The following is a 23281-nucleotide window of genomic DNA, read 5'->3' as shown; positions in this document are numbered from 1 at the left end:
CAAGTGCCATAATGAGGTTTGGGGCTGAAATGAGAAAATGCATGAAATCTAGCCACATGACATTTAATCTAATGACATGTTGACAGAGAACGTCACATTGATTCAACATCAAATGTGTTTATAAAAACAATTCTCAACGTTTTTAAAATGTACTATTTTTTGTCATCCCACGGCCTGCAGATGATCTGAATCACAACAACTTTGTCTAAATGTGATTTATGAAATATGCCACATTTTTAAAGGGGTGTTAGGCTAACAAGAATAACCACGGACACAAAATAAGTGTAAATTTAAGCTAAATTGTTTGTTTGTGTATTAAAAGCAAATGACTGAAATGTTTTTTTTGGATTTAGCATTTATTCTAAAAAGTTTAGTTAATATGGCTGTAATATGGGCTAACAAAATCCTATAATAAAATCATATGTTATATTTTTTAGTGAAGCAATTGGGTGTATATTATTTGATAATAGGGCAATTTATGCCAAATTATTGTTTTACAATATGCTAGATAGCCAATAAAATAGAAAAAAAGGCTTTTAGTGCAGTTTTACTACAACTATAAATTTTTAAGAGTAATCAAAAACAGAAAATAATAAAAGGGGCGACTAAAGGAGACATTTCACTTTTTGGGGGGGAGGTTACTGAAATTAGTTCATTATTATTGCTAGGTATGATGTTCTGGGAATAAATAAATAGAATATGCAGTAGTTCTAGCTATAGTGTTTGATTTATTCTAAATAGCAATCAAGAAATGACATGTCTAAAAATTTAGGGAGTGTTTTTTTGCAGAGGATCACCCCCTATTTGGGATGGAAGCCATTTTCCATTATGTTGCGCACATAATTGGCTCCAAAATTATACTGTTTGTAATGATCTGTTACGAGCAATTGCGTGTTAGGTATTACAAAAACAGCTCCTCTGAGGTTCTCATTATATTTAGAATTGTTTCCAGATTAAATGCTCCGGGCGTCCATTATTTAGCCCATTAGCCATATGTTTTAAACCGCTGATTCTGCTTGTGAATATCCTTAATAAGTGTATTTGTCTATTTCTTGTGTGAATGCCAAAATCGGTAAAATTCCAAAAGTTTGTTACAATGAACCTATAAATCATTCACTGCCATTGTTGGGGATAAACGGTCATAGCATTTTAACTGGAAGGGTTTTCAACATTTCGCAAAAGGATAGGACGTCTATTACCGTCAATAGGACTGAAACATGCTTTAAATTTGCAACTTCTTACAGCAATTTTTGGATGACCTCATTTTTTATAATCGATTAAAAACTCACCGAATGAAGCCTTGGCTGTTTCCTTGTTTTATCTTGTTTTTGTTCCGAGAAAATGGTTGAAGTGAGTTTAAACACTTCATTCAAATCCTTTTCTGCCATCTTGTGGAATCTAAGGAAAATACAGTACAGTTAAAAACATACTCAATTGAGTCCCATATTGTAAAAACACAGTATAAACACATCAATATATTTGATATACTCCTATTGAAAACATGTATTTATGCGTAATATTATGATTGCCAGCCATGACTGCAAAACATACAAATAGTCCAGAAGATTTAATCGTCTTTAAACTTTGTTTTGCTTTCCATTTTTGTGTGTCTTTTTTCCAATTTCCTTTGGAGCTTGTTCTCAAATTTCTATAAAAATGAAGCAGATTTTAGTTGCAAATATTTTAGTTAAAAAAAATCTGTTGGCATTTGCTAATTTTGAAGAAAAATGCGGAACTGTAGCAAGATTACCGATATGCGTCAACCCTGCTGCTTTATCCAAAATGGTATCAATCTCCTCAGATGACTTTAGATGGGCTAACAAGGCTTCAGATAAGGTTGCCACGCTCTGTCCTTATTCAACTAAAGTCTTATGATTATTTTTCGAATGATGATGGCACACATCCAGTGAACTTTCCTTTAAAGAAAAGCACTTTTGTTGTTTTGACCCAAAACAAGATGTTGGTGAAAGTTTTATCTGAGTGTTAAAATTCAAATCCGACATGATTCCTCATTTCAGTTGCTCTGTATCACAGGGGAGTAAAATTTATGGACCTTTGACTTTAATAGGTGTCCTTCTGCTGTAAGCAAAAAAATCAATACTAAAGATAAAACTTAAATTATATTAGCTGTTTTATTAAAATATGTTTTATTTAAAAAAATGTTTAGTCCACTTTTTTGTAAATATCAACATATTTTTGTAATTCTTAAATACTAGTATTAAAGATTATTATCAACATTAAAAAAAGGTTCCTATGTTATTGTTGTAATTTATTATAACTGTTTTACTAGAAGTATTGAAAAAAGTATTCAACAAAATTATAAAACATTGTAGCTTTTAAAGAAAAATATTTACATTTGGGAAACTGCTTCTGTTTACACCCATTGACATTTACCCGTTCACACTTGTACTACAAATTTAACCACATTAGCAATTATTTTTTATTAAGAAAAAATTCCGCATCCAGTAAAGTTAAGGGTATTGATCATTTGCTGTTATATGAGCTGAAAACAAAGATCCCAATTGGTGGTAGACATAGGCTAGTCTTCTCGCCTGAGGCTCTACCTTCAGCAAAACACATTTTTAAACACTTGTTATACACTGTTGTCCTTATTAACGGTCTGTTGTCAAGCTTATTAATGATCCAATCAGGGCTGATTCCCCCCACATCTTAAACTGACTTCCTGCTCTCATCTTATGACCCGTGTCGAGGCAGCAAGACTTAGATTTAAAGGCCTGGAGCCACGACAACAAATCAGTAGCAGATTGTGGCTTCCATTGACTGCATCAAATTCTTTTTCAAAGAGAGGTCTAGCTCCTAAATACTTAAAATTAATGACATTTCTTAAAACAAACATTTGGAAGATTTTCCTCATTGATGCTGGACAATATCACATGATTATGAAGTGTGTGAATACACATTGCGATTATACAACTACCTTGAGGAACAATTAGCCACTAACAAAAGCAACAGACTTTTTTAGTATTATTAACATTTTACAAAAGGCATGCTGGGAATTCCATCATAAATTTCAGCGCAAACCCTAAGGTGAGTGATGTATTCAAAACAATTTGAAATAGCAGATTCAATAAAACAGAAACAGACATGACGCATGCAGAAAACAGACAAATTCTTTATGTGTATACGAATGTAGGCGTCAAATCAAGTGGCTCTTTAAATCATTCTGCTGTGTATTTTAATTAGTTTGCTAGTATCATGCGCATCTATGTGTATGTATGTATATGTATGTATATGTATATATATGTATGTATATGTATATATTTGTATGTATATGTATATATTTGTATGTATATGTGTGTGCGTGTGTGTGTATGTATGTGTGTATATATGTGTATGTATATATGTGTATGTATGTATATGTATATATGTATGTATATATTTATGTATGTATGTGTATGTATATATGTGTATGTATGTATATGTATATATGTATGTATATATTTATGTATGTATGTGTATGTATATATGTGTATGTATATATATGTATGTATATGTGTATGTATATGTGTATGTATATATATATGCGTATGTATATATATGCGTATGTATATATATGCGTATGTATGTGTATGTATATATATATGCGTATGTATGTATATATATATATATATATATATATATATATATATATATGCGTATGTATATATGTGTATGTATGTGTATATAAATATCAGCAATACGTTTATTTATTTATTACCTATTTATTTATGTCAAAAAAGGCTTTTCCTGTGTCAGTATTCTCACCCTGTGACAGTGAAATTTCCCAAATACGGGATGAATTTAGTTATCTAGTCTAATCTAATCTAATTTAATTGATTGGACCTGGGAGCCCTCCAATGGATTGGACGTTAATTGCTATCGATGAAAGTCAATGAGTCTTATTGACAGCATTACCTAGCTCAAAAGATTTAAAAAAACACAAACACCTATAGTTACTGAACTTATCTTTACATGTGTGCTAAAGACTGTATAATTTTCTACCGATATTGTTTACATTGGATACTTTTCTTAATTCCGCATTTCTGACAAAATAACGTCAGGGTCCCCCCCCCCCCAAAAAAAAATCTGTGAAATGTAATTCTAGTAGTCATTTCCCCCCTAGCACTCTCCTAAAGTATCAACAAACGTGGAAACTCGCAAACACCAATCCCTGATTACAGTATATCCCGGCTTTATTGTATAAAATGTTTATTTTGCACACTCACGTCAAGTTGAGGACCCCATTCTTTGGACATTCCCTTATCCAGATTCTGTCAACACACAAAAGGAAGAAAGAGGAACAGTGAGTTAAACAGTGGGCTCTTGTCTTTCAACACTCCACACAGCCTATAATTTACGCACTGCAATTGACAAGAGGACATTTTTGATGTCTGTCATAGTCGGAAAACTTTTTTTGGGGGGGCCCCTCTCTAAAAACGTCTTGCTCACAGTTTGTCGACTGCCACGTTGGGGGCGGGGGGGGACGTTGCGGATGATTAATGACCGCCAGGCCTATTGTGTGTGGATGGCTAATTAACTGCAGGCTGACTGAAGAGCTACGAAAACCGCCTCCGATAACCCTGTCTTTCCGCCCGCCTCTGCTCGGTTGTGGCATGTGGAAGTGCTTACGGACAAATTTGCAAAAGGCAGAGCAACGTTGACTAAGACGAATGGCCACTGAGAACAGTAAACAGCCTCTAATTTAACAGTGCTTAAATGTATGACACCCTGGCACGCCGCCTCCCCGCTGGTCGTGCTCTTTCGTCGGGGTAAATGCGGCCAAAGTAGCCCCCCTTCTCCGCATCCCCACACCCAAAAGCCGCAACACCACCTCCGCCCACGCTTAAAATTACACTGGGAATCTTCGTGGGGGGAGTTTTTGGTACTTGGCAAACATGTTTACTGCCTTTTGAGGTAAGTGATACAGTGATGATGGGGGGGTTTAGGTCTGGGGATATCATCATTAATTTTGGATGTCTTTTTTTTTTATTCATGACTTTTTTTATATTCATTGTGGTGATGCTATGAAAAGCAAAAAAAATACAATATTGGTGTTTTTTTCCCCAAAATTTGATGCCATGCAGGCAGTCTTTCAACTTTGAATTGAACAAAATTCTTTACATTTGACTTAATTATAATCAAATATGGCAGACTACATAATATAACATTTTTTTGTATTCAAGGCACCACAGATTCAAATAAACGTTTTCTTTTTTACATTCATTTCAACAGTGCCCGTTGATTTGATTTGACTTGCAAATGTGTTGCTATAATTTGTTTTGATGACAAAGATGAGCTGCACGTCGTCTGCATGCCGTTAACTTAATGCCATTTAATCCAGACACATGACTGGCTGGTTTATTATTATTATTAGGTTTGTCAAAAGTTTGAATCAACCCCTTTTGTAAGTCTATCGCCTCCCTTTACAGTTTAATGACCGTGACGAAACATAGCAAGAAACAAGAAAAATATAAGACTTTTTAACAAAGCTGGAAATGAAAATTGGCATTTAAGTGGAGCACAAGACATAACAGATGCTAGCAGAGCATTACAGGTGATGGACATGTTACTTTGGCCAGTCAAATATGACAGACGAGCATGTGCTAATATAGTGCAAGGGCCCGTAGTATCAAGTGTGCCATCTGCTTAAATAGCCGGCATAATGTACAGCTCGTGATTAGGCTTGAAGAGCAGCAGTTTTGCGTTAATTGTTAAAAAAGAGGAAAAAAAACTCCATCTGCAGCATGTGGCGTGTCATTTTTCCTTTGAGATGAATGGACTGTGGACTGAATCTGGAATTAGTGCTGCAGAACACAATCCATCTTTGGGAAAAGCGATGGGGTATTTCTTCATAACTTAATTTCGAACTGCTTAAGAATACGTCTCAGTGGAACGAAATATTTGAAGTTGTGACCCTGCAAATTCACGTTTAGCGGAAAGAATCTTTAGAGCCTTTTTGCCAGTTTGTAGTGTGTTAAATTCAGTTGAACTTATTCGCTGTCATTAAATGTCAATAGATGTCAAAACATGCAAAAAAGCTAGTTGCTGCATTCAAATTAGCTGTACAGTGAGCCAATGGCGTGCCGTCAGGGCCTTCTCTGCTGGCCTAAGAAACATCTGAATCATATATTATATTTTGTCCATCAATACTTATTAAATAATTCCAAATTGTCTGTTAGCTTCCTATTATTGCTTTTCCCCCTGGTTGCACTGCTTCCAGATGTGTGTTTTCATATTGAAGCATTTAACCAATCACATTTCAGCCATTATTTGTTGCCAGGGTCAGAAATCTGCCTCAAGGCCTTCACAATCAGTTCTGCGGGCTCTGCTGCATTACACAAGCGTCGATAAGACTGTTGCTTTAACCAATCAGATTTCGAGTTGGCAACACCACAATGCCTTGTCGCAGGCGTAGGGATACGTCATTGCTTTCACCAACTATGATTGGCTAGTGATTAGTCAGAGCTACCAAAGTGTATCTGTAGCGAGCTGCACAAGCAAAGATATTGTTGTGTTGATTTAAAGCCATTTTCAAGACGGACTATGCCAGAAATACGACAGGACAGGCTCCACTTTCAGCATTAGCTTCGATGGCGATAGAAAAGAAGGAAGAAAGAAAGGAGGATGGATATTGTGTACAGTTAAAAGGGATTTTTGGTGAGTAAAATATGGCTATATTCCTAAATAATATTTCAATTGTGGGCCCGGTTCTGATATCTGAAAAGCTCCAGTGTTTGTATTTAAGCTCCAGTGTTTGTATTTAATCACTAAATGCTGCTAGGAAGTGGATTATACCCCCATTTTAGTGCAATTTTTGCCGTTTCGCCATTGATGTCCATCGCTGTCTTTTCCCGGGAAAATCACCCCCCGGCCTGGTTGTAATGTCTGAAAAGCTCCAGTATTTGTATTTAATCATTAAATGCTGCTAGGAAGTGGATTTCACCCGTTGAAGGCACTACGAGAAAATGCACGGACGGCCACTGCAGTGAGCTCTTCTTTCAAAATAGCTAGCAATCCATTTTTCCAAAGCTTTTTTGAAGCCACAAATTGTTTCTTATTTTCTACAAAAGTGGGTCGAGGCTTTTTTAAAAACAAGAAAATGCAGCCACAACAGTACAAGGCTACTAACGTTCAAAACAACAGCGTTTTTCACCGCCCTCGTCCTCCCAATTACAAAAGCAACAGCGCTTCCCCAGCTGGGAAAGATAGAAAATGGATGCTTCTTTTTCTTTTTCCTTCTTTTTTTTTGTGTTCCTTTTATAGAAAACCTGTCTGTCAGCTGCATGCGGCGTCATAACAAATCACCGGCGCCCGAGTGAGGCTGAACATTCGGGGTGGAAGACGGATGACCCGGAGGTCTTTCAAGTGCCGCGGCGAGTCAGATGGCTTCGGTGGCGCTGACAGAGAAATATACACAGCAGAACCGGCAATAATGAGAACATTAAACACTCCAGCCACCTGACAGGCCGACAAAAACAGCTCGGCCTCGCATCAATCATACGCCCCGACGTTGAACCTTGACAATTAGTCCCATCTGATAACGTCTGTGACTCCACTTAACCACGGAGTTCATTTTCCATGCGTGCACACAGTATGTTCCCAGTCAGATTTGACCCTAGGCAAAAATATCCTCATAATAATTCAATTATCCATATGAAATGATGAACTTTATGAACTTGGGCTCATTTCTAAACGCACGTCTGACATTGATGGATGGCGGATTAATCCGCATGTTTCGGAGAAATAGCTTTAAATACACAAGTAGAAAGCCTGTCTAAAAAATATTAGTCATAGTTATTTTTATACATTCCTTGCATTGTTGAATGAATTCAATGACAATATTTTGTACATTCATTTAATTTACTATTGAATTTGTAAGTTTGCAACTTGAATTGAATTATATATTCTTTAGATTTATTACACATTGACCGCAAGTTTTGTTGTTTTCAAGACTCAGAGTTATTTTATGCTAATATTTACTTTATAAATGAATAAACAGTGAAAAAAAAAAAAATCAACTTTGATGAAAAATAACCACAACCTAAAAACGATATCATTTTTGGGGGTCAGATCGCTCAGATGTAGTTTGAAGCTTGGTTTTGTAAAAATTATCCACTAATTTTATCTGCCAAACAGCTATTTGTTCATTGCGAAACCCTTTGCATATAAAAAAACTCATAAATGGACTCGCTCGTACCTCGACGAAACACCACTAGGTTTGCAAAACTTGAGGTAAAGTCATCAAATGTGAGGACGGAAAAATATCACGAAGGCTCGATTTATCACAGTCAAACGTCAGAAAGCGTCAATTTTGAGCCAAATCGTATGTAAGGGTGAAAGCAAAGCCAAAAGGAGCTCCAACTAATTGCTTAATTCTGATTGATGAAGACAGACGTCCTTTCCTTTAACACATGACAGATTCGGGAATGGCTTGGCGAGCACCAAGCCAAGTAATGACGCGCTCTTCTTCAGAAAGACGTGCTCACACTGTAGTTCAATTATTTTCCTGGCCGCCTCCGAAGATGTTGCGGCGAAGGAGAGCCAGGACGCATCCGACGTGCGTTTACGGCTCTGCCTACTCAATTCGCCTTTTAATGACGGCCTGCAGGCATTTGGAGGCAATATAAATACTTGTACGCCAGCCAGCGCTTTTGGTGTAACTCGAGGCGCGGATCAAACATAAAACAAGAATAGTGCTTTTAATGCCCGTCTAACAAGGTTACTTATCTCGCGTCTATATGTGTGTAAACATGAGCTAAATGTCAAGTCCGCTCATAAAGAGCACCGTAAATTCGCCTCGCCAGTGGCTCTGTGTCTTTAGGGTTATGACGAGCGTAAATAACAAGCCGGTTTCGCTTTTCGTCGCTCCGCGTTGTCATCGCTCATTTCGCCCACCGTATTTATCACGTGAGAAATGAGCCATGCGTAATGACATTTGCCATCTGAAGAGAAACGGTCCAGGATCCGCCGGACGATTGGACGAAGGAAACAAGCCCTGACCCCCACCCATCTTTCGAAAAAAAAAAAGCAATGACATGGAAAGAACTAGTGACTTGTTTACAAAAAGTACCTAAGTTGGGGTGGCGGAATTCCAAGCCCCGAGGATGATAAATGGCTCTGCTAACCCTGCGGGACTGGAGACCCAAATGAGGACGGAGCTAATTGCCGTGCGAAATTCTTTGGCATGAGCGGAAAGAAAAGCCGAGGCCGTGCCGACGCCAAAAAAAGGCCCGATCGCTAGCCCCAAAACGCCTACACATCTTTTTTGCGGTCGCTCGCCGTACAAAAAATCGGTTTCCCAAACGTTTGACGCTGAATATTGCTCGGAAAATATTTAGCTCTCTAGAATCAGTCCATTGTATTATTAGTATGTTAGCCGTTCCTTGCAGAGGATAAAGAAGATACACTGGTATACTTATACTTGAATGAAAAATTTGGAGATGTATGCTTTAATGTAAAATGGTCATTTTTGGTAAAAAGTCTAATTTAGAGTTTTAGACAGTGACACGAAAAAAAATATGGAAAAAAAATCTATAAATAGACATACCTACACCATATACATATCTCTTTTAAAAGGGTAAACAAAGCAAAATGCTTCACAGTATGTAAAATTGCTACACGTACTGCACATATATTTATTTATAACTTCCTTCATTTCAATTTAAACCCAGAAAAAACAAAACAAAAACACTTGCTTGGATTAAGTTCTCTATTTTAAACAATTCTTCAAGAGAACTTGATTGTCCTTCAAAGTTCAACACAACTACTTATCCAGTTACTGCATTAACCTGAGTGACAGATCCCATCCTGACTACATTAGCGGCTGTTTTTCTCGCAGGAAATGAAAAGCAGATGTCTGACAGAGCATTGTGCGCAACATTGCATTGCCTAGACTCAAACACAAGCGCAAAATGTCCGAGACAAGAGGTCAGTCGGAGGCACCGCGGGTGTTTGATATCCTTCAAACGTTGGCCTTAGCCCGAGGCTATCGCGCAGCCGCCCATTTTTCATCGGCACGCAGTGACAGCGCTCACTCCCGCCCACGCAGGTGCAAAGTCGCCGTCCGTCTTCGCGCCGGTAATTATTCGGTTTCGCCGAACCATCCACCATCACTTCCTCTGACGCTCAAAAAGAGGTCACGTTTTCAACTTGTTTGTTTGACTGTTCCTGACTAAACTGCTGAAACGACAGGAAGTGGATCCAGGATTTCACACACCAGGGATTGCATTTGTTATTATAGTTTTCCCACACATTGTTTACATTTGGGCTATGATGCATATCGTTGTACGCTTTTAAAATACACATCTTGACCTTGACTTATGAGTGTACCAACCTACAAGTTTTTCAAGTTACCATATTAAGATGCTAAAATAATTCAAGGGGAACTCATCTAGAAAAATCGGGTCCAAAAACAGCAGGAAAGGTATAGCAAATAAACAGACATTTTCACTGAGCTGCCATTTTGTCCAATACCGCCACCCGCTTCCTACCGAAATTACAATGCATGCGGTGATATTAAATCTCACATTACATGGAGTGATGAAATGATGGTTTGGAAGCGAACAGGCTCATTTTATTTTTTTCAAAACGTCATCAGTCCGCTTTTAGGTTTAAACCACGACGTCGTCACCTATTGAGGGATCGCATTTACAAATGAATACAGCAAAGCCGATAAATCCAAGATGGTGAACACCCAGAAACACAGACCATGTTTACATGCAGCCAATATTGGGGTCACAGATAATATATAACTTTTTTAATGAGACATTTATGTTTACATGTACAAAACTCAACTTCGACATCTTTCACCAGAATAATAAAGCCATGATTTTACATCTCAATCCAAAACTATTCCACACTGCACGATTAGACCGCAACAATTACCTACTTCCTGTATTTACATGACAAAAGCAGGTTAACGCGGTCAGATATCTGCGTTACAAATTCCAATTTGAACATCTTGAAACACCTTGCATAAATAGGTTACTGCCAAAAACCTGATTAAAAAAGGGTTACTGGCTGTAAATGCACATGACCCCCAACATGAATGGGTGTTTTCCCACGTTAGAGCCTGTAAATTTGACAATTTTCTACCAAGCAACCATATAAAAAAGTGACGCTCACATCTTACCGGGAAGTTTATAAGAGACACGTTATCAGCAATCTATAACGTGTGACTAATGACGATGGCCAGCCGCCAGCCAGATTTAATTATGCACCACTCTCATAGGTACGGCTTATTAAATGGTGGTAAATGTTTGCTCGTAAGTGTAAAGAGCGCCGCGATTAGAGGATTAAGGCTGCTTGAGTAACATTAAAGAGAGCTATTATGGTGATCAAGAAGCACATGAAATTGTGAAGTTTCCTAAAATAGTCAATGATTAGTATTACGCCGTGTAAGAGAAAATATTTTTTATTTTATACCTGTCTTGTAGACCTTTTGTTTTTGTTGCTAGGGTAAAAACTAAATGAAAATGCGCACTAAACAGGTAAAAAAGGTCAAAATTTCCAATGTCACTAAACAGGTAAAAAAAGGTCAAATTTTCCAATGTTACGTACTAGCTATGCAGAAAATATTTATGTTAAATGTCATTTTCATCGTATTTCAGGTCAAAACTAGTCTATAAAATAAGGAAGAAAGCGTGCAGATATATGAAAGCAAAGTAAAGAAACGTGGAATTTAAGGTGTTTTAATTGGTTGATTTTAGTCCCCTGAAAACCCATTTTTTTGCGAAAACAAGCATTTTTATGTCAATGGGTCAAAACAAACTAGGAAATACAAATTAGGCCCTGCGGACATAATACATATTTCATATTTTCAGCGCCATTGGCCGTCAGTGGCAGCAAACGAGTTAAAATAAGTCAAATGTGGAACTGGCCAATGTTTTTCATGTTTTGTGGTTCCAGTTGGGAACACCTGCCCTTCTTCTCACAGGTAATATACGACAAAGTAAGGGGCTTAGCAGATGTTGTGGGGTCAAGAAAAAAAAGGCAATATTTTTTGGGCTCTAGATCAGAAGACAACGACACGAACTGTCCACTCGCTTAATAAATCACATTTTACATACAGGTGACAAAAACTAGCACCTAAGCACTAAATCAACACTGTCAAGTCAAGCTGCGGGGAAAAACTCAAGTCGGCAAAGTTTATTGGTGTAAGCATGCTGGAATCTTCTATTTATGTTTGGCTTCAATCATTCAAAAAGTTCAAAGGAGTCGCCATGTTTTTAGTCTCTCTTTTTTTTCTAAAGGGACAAGACATCCCCTTATTAAAGAAGCTCCCCCTCGCATCTCATTCAGTAGACCCTTCCCACAAAAAAGAGCGAAACCCCAAGTTATCATCCATCACGGCCGTCAAGCGGATTTATGTCCTTTAAAAATGTGCCAGCGAAAACTGGGAGTAAGGAAAGAGGTTAAAGTAGTTCGGCCGTATTTTTTGTTTAATTTTTTTGATCATTTCTGAGAATCAGGACATTAGGATGCTCTATTTTGTAATGATCTTTGATTTAATGCGGCTGGCTCAGATGACTTGAGTCATTTTCTGGCGTGAGAGATATAGACAGCAGATTATCTCAAATTTATTTAATAAAAAGAAGACAAAAACTAAGTAGGAGTTTTGTGACCAATAAAAAGTACAAATCGTGATGAACCATGGAAACAAATGGGAATGAAGTTAATCTATTCAAACTTCTAACATCCAGTAATGACAAAATTAAATATGTCAAAATAATGTACTCTAAGTACATTGCTTGCTGACACAATATATTTATCGTGTGCGGTCAATTGGTCGCCGGTCTTTTGCTCGCCCCGACCGCAACAACGGGCGACCAAAAGACCGACGACAATGACGTTTTTCATCTGCTGCCAGTGACCGAGACGTTGCGGATTAGAGCTGAAATGGGTAAAACGAAATCGGTTTTACAAAAAACGTACTTTTGAAGAAAAAAAATCCCCTTACCAAAATAGTTATACGGTGTACACAATTTGAAATGATCCAAAAAATACTGGAAAAACGTGTAAGTTTACAGGTATGTGACTTTGACGTGAAACCTCAAACATCTGAACTGCATTTTCCTTTAACTGAAGCTATCCAAGACAAAAATCCAAATTGGAGTGGATGACAAAAGTAGTCGATGGCACTCCACATTCTAATTACAGTTAATGACATTGGCAGTAAAAGAGTATTACTGACTCAATTAGTATCAGATTTTGACGACTTTGAATCACACAACCTCCCTGTATACACAAGTTTTTCCTTCAATACGCCATGCACTGGTACACTGCTCAAGTGTCCCTTGCTTTATGGCCACACATGCGTCATTTTACAGTCACTGACTTTGATTTATCGCCCAGAAGGCATCGTAAACCATAAATTCCTTATCACAGGCAAACATACTCGTTGGAAAGACGGAAAAAAAATCCAGCTGGGTTTTTTTTCAAGTCCAACAAGAGCAGTCTGTCTGGACTCAAGTGAATTTGTAGCCGCATGTATGGCAATCAGCATTTTGAGCCTTCTCAGCGGCCTCACCGGGGACTTTCTCACAAGGACTAGAGGCCTATCAAGTATCCCCCCGCCTGCACGAGTCCCAACACCTGACGACGTGGCCTTCTGCCGGGAGTTGCCGCTGTCACAATAAATCAGGGGCGACTGGGATACGGTTTAATCGGGCCGGTGCCCCGTTTCACTCGGCAGAAAAATGGACCGTCGCTTGATGGTTGACTGAGCCTGATAAAACCTCAGATGTGAAATCATATTCTTTGAAAATTCGCCCTCTATCAGTCCTTCCAATTGGGGTGCGTTTGTCAAATGCCTAAAGCAGAACAAATAGAGATCACCAAAGCGTTGGCAAAAAGAGAACATGTTTTCCATTCAAATTCAATTGGAAATTGAGAATTATGATTACAGAAGACACTTTTAATAGTCTGCGTTATGCCGCAACCGACTTCCACATCAAGTTAAACGTCGTTGTTTCACAACAGCTACCAAAATTGGCGACAGCCGCTGTCCATAGAGCTTGGAAGGCGCCATTTTAAACCAACAACGGGGGTGTTTGTAAACAGCCACGACAAGTAACTAATCAAAGATGATCGAATTAGATGGAAAATGTGTTATTCTATTTGTCCAAGCCTAATCTCATCACAGCAGATTGAAAACATAACCACTCGGATTAATTTCTCGCAATCGAAAATACGCAATCACACTGTCCCTTGCTTTTTGAGTACCTGTTCAGATTTCCTGCTACTGGAATTGCGATGGTACGAACAACACGTTATCTATTCATCTTCTAAAGGAACCTACAAACACACAATTTCCCTTCCACTGACAGTATGAATCTATTCCACAGGTCAGTCCATCAGTTTTTAGCAAAACAGTGGCCATCTGTATGCAGTCGATGCATGTAACAAGGTGGTGAGCGGGGTCCAAGGGGGATTCTGATGCTGGTGAATATGGGCCTTGTGGACTCGGTTTGTATCTCAGGGGTCTTGTCAGCGCCCCGCAGCCACGTATATTCAATGCACAGTAACCTTAAGAATTGCTTTGCATTGGCTCAATCTACAAGCGACGGGTCTGTGCAATCAATGGCAACCAATGAGGTTTCAGTGCCATTGGCGGTTAGAGAAGTCACACACAATTTAATAGAATGATTGCGAGCTAACAAATGCTAAAACTTGGCGTACATGGGGAGACCTTTGCATTGATATTTAAAATAAATGTAACTTGCTATTAGTTCAAATTGTGGTTAAAAAAACGAAGAAAAAATGATGCATTTAACTCAAATTGTCAATGTAGTTCCTGCATTAGTACAGTGAACCACTGCAATTCACTACTAACTGCAAACATTTCAGCAACAATACATTCTGAAATTGCTTATAGATAACGCCAGATGGATTATGGACCAACTGAGGAAAAAAAGCTCCACTCTTCAGTTCAGCTCGGTTATTAGCCACAAAATGATATTATATGATATTACAATACACAACATGGGAGTTATAGGCTATGTTTACACTGCATAATGTTTTTTTTTGTTGTCAATTCAATTTTTGGGGTTATTTTTATTTGTATATTGCAAAAAGTGACTAAGTAATTGCGCCCATGAAATCAGGTGTTTACAAAAGTACGGTGAGGTCTCCACCGTCACACTTTTTTGCGGTAATTTTGAGGATTTTATACTACAGAGGCTAACATTTTTGTTTTAAACCACTTGGCCGATACGTACATTTAAATATGCAAGCCTTCTATTTTTAGCAAAATATTTGAGAGTCAAAATTCTGCGTCCATAACTCAATATGTCTATAAAATAAATAAAAAGATGGCAGAGTTTAACATCACCTGAACGCAGCACTTTGAGGTTGAAGTCAGGCGTTCTTCACGATAAATGGATTATCAGCTCGGCCAGGCTGAATGACTCAATAAAACTGTTAAGCAGGCAGCCAGCGGTGGCCAACATGATGAATAGCCGGCCTTCCCAGATTGGATTTATTTTGTCTTTTATTTCTCCTTTAATGACCGGCCGCCAACGCCGACCCCCTCTCGGCGTTAACTCACGGGCCGTGTTTCCAGATTAGCGGTGACTAATGAGGATTCAAAATGGCCGTTATCTACATGAATGTCTTTTTATTTGAAGAGTCAATATTGCCCAAGTGCGTGAGGCATTTCCGAGCCCTACCATCCATTACGTTGAGAAGATTTAGCCGGCTTGCTGTTTTTTTTTTAAAGAGCGCTCCCTTTGTATTTATTACATTAGTGCATATTTTCACACTTCCCATCTACCTTTCAATTAATTAAAAATAGAAAAAGGGCGTGGGGAGGGCGGCGGAAGTAAGCAGTCGTCTTTTTCCCGGACGTGGGATCAATGCGCTGCAACGGCGCGATAAATGAAGCTATAGTTTACATGTTGCAGTCCGGCGAGGTACAGTATATTCCTGGTGCGAGCGAGGTTTTAGCAGGAGACATAGCTCAATTTAATGAAAGAGTCCAGAGCTGTAATGACCCCGGTGATTCATATATTTGTAAAGGAAATCAATCCTGCATCACTTATGCGCAGAAACACGATCCTCAGCATCCTTAAATCTCGGCGCCGGGTAATAAACGGTAAACTATAGGTTACATTAAACTGCGACGTGTCGTTGGCGTGCGGGACAAGACGGATGAAGTTCATTAGGAGGGCTGAAAACGGGCAGGAGGAAAGGCATCGACTGCAATAACAGACTCGGGAGAGAGAGTGGAAAAAAAGACCGGGCTCAAAAGGCGGGCGCTTTTTCACCAGGCTGTTGTTTTTCCAAGCGTCCGCCCGTGATTTAACGTAGCGGCACGCGGCTGGACGGCACCCGCGAGAGGACTTGATTTTCATGTTTGCCAATCTTCTTTTATACCTGCCCGTGGTGACCGTAAATACACTTTTATGCCTCCCGGAGAAATGCTTAAAGAAGCAGTTTCTCGCCGTCCTGTACGGCAATACCGTTGATGGATGGCGGCGGGGTTTTTCGGACGACGCCCCGGAGACTTTGCCGATCCAGGATTTGATTGGGAGTTTTACGTTTGAGCAAAAATTCTCAGCGGGCGATGTTTATGTGTGCGTTTTGTGAATCTGATATCGTCTTTTTGTTCACATAGAAACGACTACTACTGAAATTTGATCGTATTGGCTTGTTCACAACTAGTTGAAGAAACGTTAAGAAACTTACATGCTGCCATTGACTTCGATGGACGTCCCATCCATTTTTTACTGGGAGTGAGTGCCAAAGATTGGTTGGTGCCCTCCTCCCTGTGGAAATAGATTGGATCTCTATTATCATCAATGGTAATGATTTTTTTTTTTTTTTTTTTAAAGAGAAGAAAAGTACCAGTACGTGTTTTAAAAAAAACAGACAAAGGGAAAACCGTTTTATAAAGCCAAATAGTAAAATATATTTCAATGTATATGTTATCAAACAATCATACATCTTGGACTTTTTATTTTCTTATTTTTCTTTTTAATGCGACTGTAATCAATGTATAAACATTTTAAAAGCACCCACCTGCAAATTAATTATTTAAAGTAGTACAGAATGTGTATAAAACATAGGAAACAATCTCTAACTTATTTGTATTCCCCCCTTTTTTATTACCCATTACACCACATGTGTCAAAGTGGTGGCCCGGGGGCCAAATCTGGCCCACCGCATCATTTTGTGTGGCCCGGGAAAGTAAATCATGAGTGCCGACTTTCTGTTTTAAGATCAAATTAAAATGAAGAGTATAAATGTATATACAATTTCATGATTTTCCCCCTTTTAAATCAATAATTGTAATTTTTTAATCATTTTTTCTGTGTTTTTAGTTCAAAAAACATTTTGTAAAATCTAAACATATATATAAAAAGTTAAAATAAACATTGTTTTAGATCTATAAAAAACTGAATATTCAGGGCTTTTAATCCATTTATTAAAAAAAATCTAAATATTATATCTAAAATGGTCCGGGCCACGTGAAATCAAGTTGACGTTAAAGCGGCCCGCAAACCAACCCGAGTCAGACACCCTTGCATTACACCATCTACTATGTAATAATTGGTCAAATAAAAAGCAATTCATACTTGGAGGCATAGTAGTAGTAATGAATAGTGATCATTTACTATTAACCCCCCCAGTTAAGAAGGGAAGGAACGTTCATTCCAGTTAATGGCAGTGAAAAAGTCCAGTAGCACATCCTCAATTTTCTCCCTAATAAAACGACATAAAAATCTGAAATTCAATTTTTATCTTCAGCTCAAAGACTGTGCTGATTTTCTATTCAAATTGTTTTACAGCAACACTATTAGACGACATATTTTGAGGACGGGAACTCTTCTATATTTACGGGTGTTAATACGTCAATCGTGGTGAAAATAGACCCCGATTTAACGGAGTTCAGCATATGTTTGGCCACTGTCAATCCCGTCTTAGCACCTGCCTAGCCAACCCTTCCTCCCACAGCAGGCACGGCAAGACTTGACAGACTGGGGGGTCTGTCCCGTCGACGAAATGACCCCCTCGGCCAAAATAAAACCCATCTGGCTATTCATAGAGGAGCGAGCCTTCAGCTTTTTTCCGGCTGATTGATATACGGATGACGCATGGCCTCTCCAGTGCTCAGCAGTTGTGAAATATCGTAAATACCTTTCAGGCATATGACCTACGTGGCAAGTAAAGAAGGCTACTAAGCCTTCTGAATGGTTGTTGTCAGTTTTAAATTTTGTTGTTGGCATGCTAATACCAGCTTGCCAAATCAGGGGGAGGGGAAGGGAGGGCCTTTCGGGAGATTAGGGTTGGGTAAAAATATGAATCGATGAATCACAATTTGTGTTAATCCTCTGGAAGTTAGCGCCATCAATTTATAAATCTGACATTTTGGGTCCCTGTTCATTTTTTCCTTTTGAATTCTGCGAAAGAAAATATTCAGAAGAATTGAGTTAACTGTTTGCAGATGTTTTTTTTTTTCAAATGTGATGACATGTTTGAATGATACTTTTTCCATTAAAAATATTGACTCACAACCTAGAATCAAATCCAATGTTACTGAAAAAGCAGTGAAAACATGTTTTTTTGTGAAACATTAAGCAGACCGGTTTATTTTAGATTTTACAAAATGATTTTTGAACTAAAAATATTAGATATAATATTTAGATTTTTTTTATAAATGGATTAAAAGAACTGGATTAAAAGCCCTGAATATTCAGTTTTTTTATAGATCTAAAACAATGTTTATTTAAGTTTTTATTTTATATATTTTTAGATTTTACAAATTGTTTTTTGAACTAAAAACACAGAAAAAAATGATTAAAAAATTACAATTATTGATTTAAAAGGGGGAAAATCAGGAAATTTAATATACATCTATACTCTTCATTTTAATTTGATCCTAAAACAGAAAGTCGGCACTCATGATTTACTTTCCCGGGCCACACAAAATGATGCGGCGGGCCAGATTTGGCCCCCGGGCCGCCACTTTTACACACATGATTAAAAGACTACCATTTCTCAGAGGACGGCAATAGCCGTTCAATCCCATGTGAATTGGGACGGCTGCCAGATATGGAGTTACGCAATAATGTCGACAGAGGGTCGAAAAAAACGATAAAGATGCGGGCCTGTAGAGAAGGTCAAGCTATAGGCAACAGCGCTATTTTAACGCCGGCAGGATTGAATGAATTAAGTGCTGTCACCACGTCGGGCCGAATCCGAGTCGGCGAACACGACACCGTGTCATAACCGACGTCTCTCAACAAACACTGCGTCGCATGCAAAGCGGCGAACAGCTGAGAGTGAGATCTCGCAGATGGATGTATTGCGAGACGACAAAGGTTTCAGTGTCGAATAGAGAACGCTAGACGAAAGCATTTGCCGGACGGTGACACGAAATGGGTCCGATTTTGGGAGCATTCGTTCCGATTCTGTTTGTTGTGACATACGTAATTTCTCTTTGATGAGATGGATGAAAACATTTGAAGAACGGCGTAATGGTGCGATTCATGAAAAGAATCTGGCGGGCGGACTCGGACCAAGCGAGCGACTGCCTGGCCCACGTGCTTAGCTGGATAAATAGGCTGTAATGTAGCATTTAGAGTCGCATTACAGACCCCCCTTTACGCCTTCTCGGTCAATAACGAGATGATTGGCTGGCGGCGGTGCGCCTAGTTAGCGGGACATTGTCGAGCTTGACATTTATCATAGCTGCGGGGTCGCGAACCCGGAGATGCTGAGCGCGAGTGGCGGCCATCTCTGCCGTTCTGACGTGAACGTTTTCACGCTGAAACGAGCCAGTGACTTCCAGCGGGCTAAACGCGTCTTTGTTCAAAGTGGGACATTTGGACGCTACGAGCGACTGGCGTTCGCCGCGATTTGCTGAAACAATGCAGACTATTACGAGCAGATTTTTCCTGATATCAATACCATTCCTGATAAGAAAGATGGATGTCTTCCCTCAGAGCGAGTCATGAGTTTTGGAAGAGGATGCCAAAAGTGAACAAGGGTTTTCATTCACTGCATGCTCTCATTTATCCAGGCCACATGGCGTTATTTTGGCTGAAAATAAAATGATGTGGGGCAAATCTAGCCACAGAAAAAAAATGGGTATGAACTTTAAATGAAGCAATTTTGTTGATTTCAGTCCTTTATGATTTTTTTGGGTGGAAAAAAATCAAAAACGAAGTGAAACCTATATTTTACCATGGACTACATGACTGAAAAGCTTGAAAGATATTTAAAAAGAAACATTAGCATGTTTTAATCAAATTCTTATATTGAATTGAATGACTTAGACGTCATGTGTCAAAGTGGCGGCCCGGGGGCCAAATCTGGCCCGCCGCATCATTTGGTGTGGCCCGGGAAAGTAAATCCTGAGTGCCGATTTTCTGTTTTAGGATTGAAATTAAAATGAAGAGTATAGATGTATATTACATTTCCTGATTTTCCCCCTTTTAAATCAATAATTGTCATTTTTTAATCCATTTTTTCTGTGTTTTTAGTTCAAAAATCATTTTGTAAAATCTAAAAATATATTTAAAAAAAGCTAAAATAAACATTGTTTTAGATCTATAAAAAACTGAATATTCAGGGCTTTTAATCCAGTTCTTTTAATCCATTTATTTTTTTAAATCTAAATATTATATCTAAAATGGTCCGGCCCACATGAAATCGAGTTAATGCGGCCCGCGAACCAACTCGAGTCTGACACCCCTAACTTAGACAGACGATTATGCAATTAGGCCGATATTACAAAATTATAGCTCCGAATTGTGTGGAACTGGATTTCTATGTATGTTTTGAAAACTGAAAATATTCTAGCGTCCAAAAAAAACAATGCATATATCTTGAAAATGCATATATATAGATCTCTATATTCTCATGGCTATTCAAGGATCACCATCGTAAGTCAGCTACCTCACATCTTCGTAACCATCCATTCCATTTTTAAAGATAACAAAGACTCTTGGCAAAAGGACAAAGAAGCAAAAGCCTGCATTTAATTCTCTTATCCGAGTGATTTAACGCAGCGGTATAATGTTAAATAACTGTAAATCCTTATCTTTGACTTTGTAGGTGCTTTATGGCACCTTCAACTGCAGTTCACAGACGGAATGTGGGTACCTTCTGCCGGATCCGCAATTTATGGCTTTATTACTCTTTGTAGAAAAAGAGAAGAGAAACATAATTGAAAGGAAGCCTAGCGACTAGTCATCACCACGACATTTTTATGGTTTGCATTTTTTTAAAGGGGGAAAAAGAGCCAAGATGCAATTTTCTGATGCGTCGGCGAGCTCCTAGCATTAGCCTAGTGCAGAGCGTGCGGAGGTCACGATGCGGCGAGGAGTCACGAGTTGGCGCCCGCACTCTCATATTTTTTCTTGCCCCCAGTGACAACAAAGCCATTGTTCCCCCACGATAAGGCTTCAGTGTGCACAGTAATAGGAATTAAGAAGGGGCATAAGTCACGGAGAAATTGGGTGACAGCAGATCAATAGATAGTGGCGAAGCCTCAGGGACCATTAGTGGAGAAGCGCTTCTTTGTCTGTGACATGCTAGCGTGGAGAGTTAGCAGACGCTCGCCTCGAAATTTACTGCCCAAACTAAGAATACACCGAGCTCGTAAACGGCGTTCGTTAGGCTTGAACCGTAGGCTCCTTTCGAAAACACCGGCATGTCGATTTAAGGTCACGGCAACCATTGTGTGCAACGTCACCTATAGGTTGGTTGTTGTGCAACACATTTGCATTTAGCTTCTTTATTATCTATAATTTTCTGACAATCCTAGGGTTTACGGACACCGATTTATGCAATTCGGTTTGTTTTTTAGATGGTAGGTTTCCATTGTAACGGCAGGGTTGCCTGGCTTTGGCTTTAAGATCAGCACAGAAAAAGATTAATGTGTATGTTTATCATGTCATTTAATCAAGGAGGGAAATACCAATTCTACGCAAGGGGTTATACCACGTGTCAAAGTGGCGGCCCAGGGGCCAAATCTGGCCCGCCACATCATTTTGTGTGGCCCGGAAAACTTAATCATGAGTGCCGACTTTCTGTTTTAGGATCAAATTAAAATGAAGAGTATAGATGTATATTAAATTTCCTGATTTCCCCCCTTTTAAATCAATAATTGTAATTTTTTTAATCATTTTTTTCTGTGTTTTTAGTTCAAAAATCATTTTGTAAAATCTACAAATATATTTTAAAAAAGTTAAAATAAACATTGTTTTAAGTCTATAAAAAACTGAATATTCAGGGCTTTTAATCCAGTTCTTTTAATCCATTTATTAAAAAAAATCTAAATATTATATCTAAAATGGTCCAGCCCACATGTATTTAACTGCGGATTATGAGAGAATGAAAAAACTCCAAACTGTTTACTAAGTGTGGGTATTCATTCTTTAGGTAGTTTCAAAGCTTATGCCATCAGAGTACAATAAATCCTGTTGTTTAGAAGAAAAAAACAACTAACAATCGTGACAAAAATAAATCTGTTTGAGGCAATAAAAAAAAATGTCCTTGACATTACTTAATAGAACACTCTGTTATTAGGCAATGGATGCCAAATCCATTTGAACTGTCAGTTTTTCAAAGGATTTCTAAAGAAAAAAGTAGCTTTTCATTTTACCGAGACCGCATTGCTGTTTTCAAACATCATGTAAACAACCGAAAACTTCTTCTGGCTAATTTTCCTGCCAATCGCGCAGTTTCCCCGTTCTTTTCTTTTATGACAACCACGGCAAAACGAGTCGACTGAACATGCCCCTGAGCCGAGAGGGTGGAAACACATTAGTGCTAATCATAACGGCCCTCCGAGTGATTAGCCACAACATGTGACAACTCCGATAAAAGATTCCAAGCCCCCCCCTAGGTTCTTCGGGCAAATACATATTGCGGCCATCGCGTCGAGACATTCGCTACTTCAATGCACAGATCTTCTGTTGTTGCCTTGCATTATTCCCGCCCTGTACACCCGGCGCGCTGAGCATCGGGAACTTAAGATATTAATTAGTTTATCGCTATGGCGGCTAGGCGTTTTCACAATTCATAAATTCCAAGCCAACGGGCTGCGATTAATTATAAATTATGTAAAAGGTTGCCATGAATCATTTAGCTCGAACGGGAATCTATGCACATTGCATTTACACACTCTAGTACAAGCATGTTTGGTAGCTAATGGCATGAAACATGTTATATTCATTAACTCATTGACTTCCATTGAGGGCGAAAGATTGGACGCATTGAACGTCCATTACGGACAATCCCATAAATATGGATGGATTGCATTACACCATCG

At 38.7% G+C, this 23281-nt stretch overlaps 1 long non-coding RNA gene across 2 annotated transcripts in view; it reads right to left on the bottom strand.

Moving 5' to 3' along the window:
* The window catches only part of LOC144092614 (uncharacterized), a 107967-nt gene that overhangs the window by 82204 nt on the left and 2482 nt on the right, over positions 1–23281 (bottom strand). For both annotated transcript variants that reach the window (XR_013306096.1, XR_013306097.1), the window contains exons 4-6: positions 16687–16766; positions 4227–4271; positions 1290–1398 (exon numbers count right to left, since the gene is read on the bottom strand). This is a non-coding gene — a long non-coding RNA (uncharacterized LOC144092614). The remainder of the gene's footprint in view (positions 1–1289; positions 1399–4226; positions 4272–16686; positions 16767–23281) is intronic.

This window comes from Stigmatopora argus, chromosome 18 (genome assembly GCF_051989625.1).
Source record: "Stigmatopora argus isolate UIUO_Sarg chromosome 18, RoL_Sarg_1.0, whole genome shotgun sequence".
In the NCBI taxonomy this organism is placed as follows: domain Eukaryota; kingdom Metazoa; phylum Chordata; class Actinopteri; order Syngnathiformes; family Syngnathidae; genus Stigmatopora; species Stigmatopora argus.
Note: the sequence above shows the minus strand (reverse complement) of the source record. Positions and strands in the feature narration are given on the sequence as shown.